This window comes from Oncorhynchus clarkii, chromosome 13 (genome assembly GCF_045791955.1).
Source record: "Oncorhynchus clarkii lewisi isolate Uvic-CL-2024 chromosome 13, UVic_Ocla_1.0, whole genome shotgun sequence".
Taxonomy (NCBI): Eukaryota; Metazoa; Chordata; class Actinopteri; order Salmoniformes; family Salmonidae; genus Oncorhynchus; species Oncorhynchus clarkii.
In genome coordinates this window covers 65454666-65460665 of record NC_092159.1, presented here as the reverse complement: position 1 = coordinate 65460665, position 6000 = coordinate 65454666, and the positions used below count along the sequence as shown (strand labels likewise).

Sequence of the window (6000 nt, the reverse complement as noted above, 5' to 3'; positions counted from 1 at the left end):
GCGTTGCTTGCTAGCTTGCTAGCTACCTACAGAGGTTAGCTGGCTCGTTAGCTACAGAGGTTAGCTGGCTAGTTCGCTACAGAGGTTAGCTGGCTCGTTAGCTACAGAGGTTAGCTGGCTAGTTAGCTACAGAGGTTAGCTGGCTAATTACAGAGGTTAGCTGGCTAGTTAGCTACAAAGGTTAGCTGGCTAGTCAGCTACATAGGCTAGCTGGCTAGTTAACTACAGAGGTTAGCTGGCTAGTCAGCTACATAGGCTAGCTGGCTAGTTAGCCACAGAGGTTAGCTGGCTAGTTAGCTAGAGAGGTTAGCTGACTAGTCAGCTACATAGGCTAGCTGGCTAGTTAACTACAGAGGTTAGCTGGCTAGTTAGCTACCGAGGTTGGCTGGCTCGTTAGCTACAGAGGTTAGCTGGCTCGTTAGCTACAGAGGATAGCTGGCTAGTTAGCTACCGAGGTTGGCAGGCTAGTTAACTACAGAGGTTAGCAGGCTAGTTAGCTACTGCCATCAGATGTTTGTTGTGTTGTTATCATACTTAGCCTATTCCACCGTTTATAAAATGCATACTGTCATTTGAATATAGCCTGGGAAAAGGGAATCCGGACACACTGTGGACACGGTAGACACCAGAGGAGGCTGTTGAGGGGAGGAAGGCTCATATTATTAATGGCTGGAACCGCGTGAATGGAATGTCATCAAACACCTGGAAACACCACGTGTTTGATGCATTAGATACCATTCCACCCTCAGTCCGCTCCAGCCATTACCACGAGCCCCTCCCTCCTCAATTAAGGTGCCACCAACCTCCTGTGGTAGACACATTTAAATGTAGTTGGAGATGCATTACGTGTTCGGAATTCCAGGATCTGAACTCTAAAGCCAAATATTTTTTTTATAACTAAACCAAGATAGACCACAGCCTGTCGTTTCAAATGAGAACAAATTAGATATTTTTATGGTGGGCAGAACCAAGCAGGAGCTAGCGAGTTCCAATTGGCGCCTTCTAGAATGGATTTACATATTTCCTTTGGCGAACGCCTACTCTGAAGTGTGCGTGTGCAATAACTACATTTGCCTTGGCACGCCTTCTAAACAACACAATTTTTTGGGAAACTTGGGCAAAACTTCGTAACAGATTTTAGTTTTGGGAAAAAAAGGAAACTGTATTGAGATAAAATGTTTAATCGATTAATAAATTTGCAGAATGTCAGGCCAAAATCCATCTCTTCTCCCACTGTCAGCCACTGGGCTTCCTCTCACTACCATATTTGGTGAGTGGGGAAAACTGCCAACCGGATGCTTCACATTTATACATCCGATGAAATCTGTCTCATTGTTCCATCTGTGCTTAAAGCTGCATGATGAACTTTCAAGTCTTCTCGAACAGGGCCTTATGGGTATTGTAGTCCCGTTTGGTTATACTCTGAGCCGTATGAAATAGGGGGCCCGTTGTTCGAGAGCGTCAAAAACGACTGACTAATCTACAAAAAAAATCACTTTACATCATAACATTTTTTAAAAATAATACTCATTATTATTTATAGATCAGTCAGTCCCCCCCAAACCCCAAAAAATGATACCCATGATACATTGCGGTCTTTGACCCCTGTATCCGACGTACACGGTCGAGAGGACTTCCGCTTCTCTCCGACCGCTTGTTGTTTTGAGGCGTGAAAGAGAGAAAAGGAGCATTTCAACTACACAGTTAACTACGATTTAACACAATGGTAAGATCACTCACGAATTGTGATTATGTTAAATGTGTCATATCATTGGTAAACAGCATAGTTAAATATATGTCTGTTTGTTGCAGTGTTTGCGATCAGTTAACATCACACACATACCCGACATCTGTAACGTTATTTCAAGCAGCTAGATACCACTTTTATCTAGTTTTATTTTTCTTCCAGCAACTAATCATGGGGTGTAACTTATTCATTATGGAAACAGTTTACCTTTCTTTTTTTAAAGAACACAAAACAAAACAGGAAGAAATCTGTCCCAATAGATTTTCCCGTTTTGGAGGAAAAACGGTTTGTGCAACAAGAATCTGTGAAATGATTAATGGCAGTGATTTGCTAATTTAACTAACTAGTCTGTTTCGGTTTGATAACTAGCTAATCAGCTGGAGGACTAGTCTGCTTCGGTATGATAGCTAGCTAAGTCTCTTCAGCTAAAAGCTAACCAGCTGTAGGACTAGTCTGTTTCGGTATGATAACTAGCTAAGTCTCTTCAGCTAAAAGCTAACCAGCTGGAGGCCTAGCCTGTTTCGGTATGATAACTAGCTAAGTCTCTACAGCTAAAAGCTAACCAGCTGGAGGACTAGTCTGTTTCGGTATGATAACTAGCTAACCAGCTGGAGGACTAGTCTGTTTCGGTATGATAACTAGCTAACCAGCTGGAGGACTAGTCTGTTTCGGTATGATAACTAGCTAAACAGCTGGAGGACTAGTCTGTTTCGGTATGATAACTAGCTAAACAGCTGGAGGACTAGCCTGTTTCGGTATGATAACTAGTTAAGTCTCTACAGCTAAAAGCTAACCAGCAGGAGGACTAGTCTGTTTTGTTATGATAGCTAGCTAAGTCTCTACAGCTAAAAGCTAACCAGCTGTAGGACTAGTCTGTTTTGGTATGATAGCTAGCTAAGGCTCTACAGCTAAAAGCTAACCAGCTGGAGGACTAGTCTGTTTCGGTATGATAACTAGCTAAGTCTCTACAGCTAAAAGCTAAAAGCTAACCAGCTGGAGGACTAGTCTGTTTTGTTATGATAACTAGCTAAGTCTCTACAGCTAAAAGCTAACCAGCAGGAGGACTAATCTGTTTTGTTATGATAGCTAGCTAAGTCTCTACAGCTAAAAGCTAACCAGCTGTAGGACTAGTCTGTTTTGGTATGATAGCTAGCTAAGGCTCTACAGCTAAAAGCTAACCAGCTGGAGGACTAGTCTGTTTCGGTATGATAACTAGCTAAGTCTCTACAGCTAAAAGCTAAAAGCTAACCAGCTGGAGGACTAGTCTGTTTTGTTATGATAACTAGCTAAGTCTCTACAGCTAAAAGCTAACCAGCAGGAGGACTAATCTGTTTTGTTATGATAGCTAGCTAAGTCTCTACAGCTAAAAGCTAACCAGCTGTAGGACTAGTCTGTTTCGGTATGATAACTAGCTAAGTCTCTACAGCTAAAAGCTAAAAGCTAACCAGCTGGAGGACTAGCCTGTTTCGGTATGATAGCTAGCTAAGTCTCTACAGCTAAAAGCTAACCAGCTGTAGGACTAGTCTGTTTCGGTATGATAGCTAGCTAAGTCTCTACAGCTAAAAGCTAACCAGCTGGAGGACTAGCCTGTTTCGGTATGATAGCTAGCTAAGTCTCTACAGCTAAAAGCTAACCAGCTGTAGGACTAGTCTGTTTCGGTATGATAGCTAGCTAAGTCTCTACAGCTAAAAGCTAACCAGCAGGAGGACTAGTCTGTTTTGTTATGATAGCTAGCTAAGTCTCTACAGCTAAAAGCTAACCAGCTGTAGGACTAGTCTGTTTCGGTATGATAGCTAGCTAAGTCTCTACAGCTAAAAGCTAACCAGCAGGAGGACTAGTCTGTTTTGTTATGATAGCTAGCTAAGTCTCTACAGCTAAAAGCTAACCAGCTGTAGGACTAGTCTGTTTCGGTATGATAACTAGCTAAGTCTCTACAGCTAAAAGCTAACCAGCTAACCAGCTGGAGGACTAGCCTGTTTCGGTATGATAACTAGCTAAGTCTCTACAGCTAAAAGCTAACCAGCTGGAGGACTAGTCTGTTTTGGTATGATAACTAGCTAAGTCTCTACAGCTAAAAGCTAAAAGCTAACCAGCTGGAGGACTAGTCTGTTTTGGTATGATAGCTAGCTAAGTCTCTACAGCTAAAAGCTAACCAGCTGTAGGACTAGTCTGTTTTGGTATGATAGCTAGCTAAGTCTCTACAGCTAAAAGCTAACCAGCTGGAGGACTAGTCTGTTTTGTTATGATAGCTAGCTAAGTCTCTACAGCTAAAAGCTAACAAGCTGGAGGACTAGTCTGTTTCGGTATGATAACTAGCTAAGTCTCTACAGCTAAAAGCTAACCAGCTGGAGGACTAGTCTGTTTCGGTATGATAACTAGCTAAGTCTCTACAGCTAAAAGCTAACCAGCTGGAGGACTAGTCTGTTTCGGTATGATAACTAGCTAATTTGGTGATCATTTCCTACCTAGTTTACACATCATCATTGACCATTTGCATTTTATGCTGGCAAGCCATGTAGATAACGTTAGGTAGCAGATTCCAAACTATCAGTGTGTGAATCGTTGTTTATCACGTATTTGGCCCAGTGCCCAGGAGTGAGTTAACATTGGTTCAGTATGCCTCTTTCTGCTTCTCTCTCTTTCTTTCTGCGTCTCTCTCTTTCTTTCTGCTTCTCTCTCTCTCTCTCTCTCTCTCTCTCTCTCTGTGTGACAGGGGGGGTGGGACCCCTCACGTATTCGCTACGATTAGTGGTCCCGGGCAGTTTTTATTGGCTGATTCGGTATGATATGACCATATGAGGTGACGTTCTGCATGCCTTTCTGTTTACATCATGAGTTTAGAGAGGAGCAGATGGCTAGAGAAGCACTGCTCTGGTCTCTGTGGACTTGGTCCTCTTGTTACACATTTCTTTTCTCATTAGGACTGCTTGGGCTGAGGGGTTTTGTGCAGATAGAAGTCTGTTTTTACACTGGCCAGGAAGGCGTTGGTATGTAAGTCCTGTGTACCTAGCACAGAGTTGTGGATCATTGATAGTTGTTGGACAGGTTCATGTCAAAGTAGGCCGTGTTGTCTTCAGTCTGATCTCAGATGGTAACCTGTTGGTCTGACATTAAGGTCGTGTTGTCAGTCAGATCTCAGATGGTAGGTAACCTGTTGGTCTGACATTAAGGTCGTGTTGTCAGTCTGATCTCAGATGGTAACCTGTTGGTCAGATCTCAGATGGTAACCTGTTGGTCTGATCTCAGATGGTAACCTGTTGGTCTGATCTCAGATGGTAACCTGTTGGTCTGATCTCAGATGGTAACCTGTTGGTCTGATCTCAGATGGTAACCTGTTGGTCTGATCTCAGATGGTAACCTGATCTCAGATGGTAACCTGTTGGTCTGATCTCAGATGGTAACCTGTTGGTCTGATCTCAGATGGTAACCTGTTGGTCTGATCTCAGATGGTAACCTGTTGGTCTGATCTCAGATGGTAACCTGTTGGTCTGATCTCAGATGGTAACCTGTTGGTCTGATCTCAGATGGTAACCTGTTGGTCTGATCTCAGATGGTAACCTGTTGGTCTGATCTCAGATGGTAACCTGTTGGTCTGATCTCAGATGGTAACCTGTTGGTCTGATCTCAGATGGTAACCTGTTGGTCTGATCTCAGATGGTAACCTGTTGGTCTGATCTCAGATGGTAACCTGTTGGTCTGATCTCAGATGGTAACCTGTTGGTCTGATCTCAGATGGTAACCTGTTGGTCTGATCTCAGATGGTAACCTGTTGGTCTGATCTCAGATGGTAACCTGTTGGTCTGATCTCAGATGGTAACCTGTTGGTCTGATCTCAGATGGTAACCTGTTGGTCTGATCTCAGATGGTAACCTGTTGGTCTGATCTCAGATGGTAACCTGTTGGTCTGATCTCAGATGGTAACCTGTTGGTCAGATCTCAGATGGTAACCTGTTGGTCAGATCTCAGATGGTAACCTGTTGGTCTGATCTCAGATGGTAACCTGTTGGTCAGATCTCAGATGGTAACCTGTTGGTCTGATCTCAGATGGTAACCTGTTGGTCTGATCTCAGATGGTAACCTGTTGGTCTGATCTCAGATGGTAACCTGTTGGTCTGATCTCAGATGGTAACCTGTTGGTCTGACATTAAGGTTGTGTTGTCAGTCTGATCTCAGATGGTAACCTGTTGGTCTGATCTCAGATGGTAACCTGTTGGTCTGATCTCAGATGGTAACCTGTTGGTCTGATCTCAGAT

General features: G+C 43.4%; 1 protein-coding gene across 1 annotated transcript in view; it reads left to right on the top strand.

Annotated features, from left to right (window-relative positions):
• Positions 1 to 1653: 1653 nt before the first annotated feature.
• The window catches only part of LOC139365265 (E3 ubiquitin-protein ligase TRAF7), a 60719-nt gene continuing 56372 nt past the window's right edge, over positions 1654 to 6000 (top strand). The window contains exon 1 of the mRNA XM_071102774.1: positions 1654 to 1726. The gene's annotated coding sequence lies outside the window, so the exon portion shown is untranslated. The remainder of the gene's footprint in view (positions 1727 to 6000) is intronic.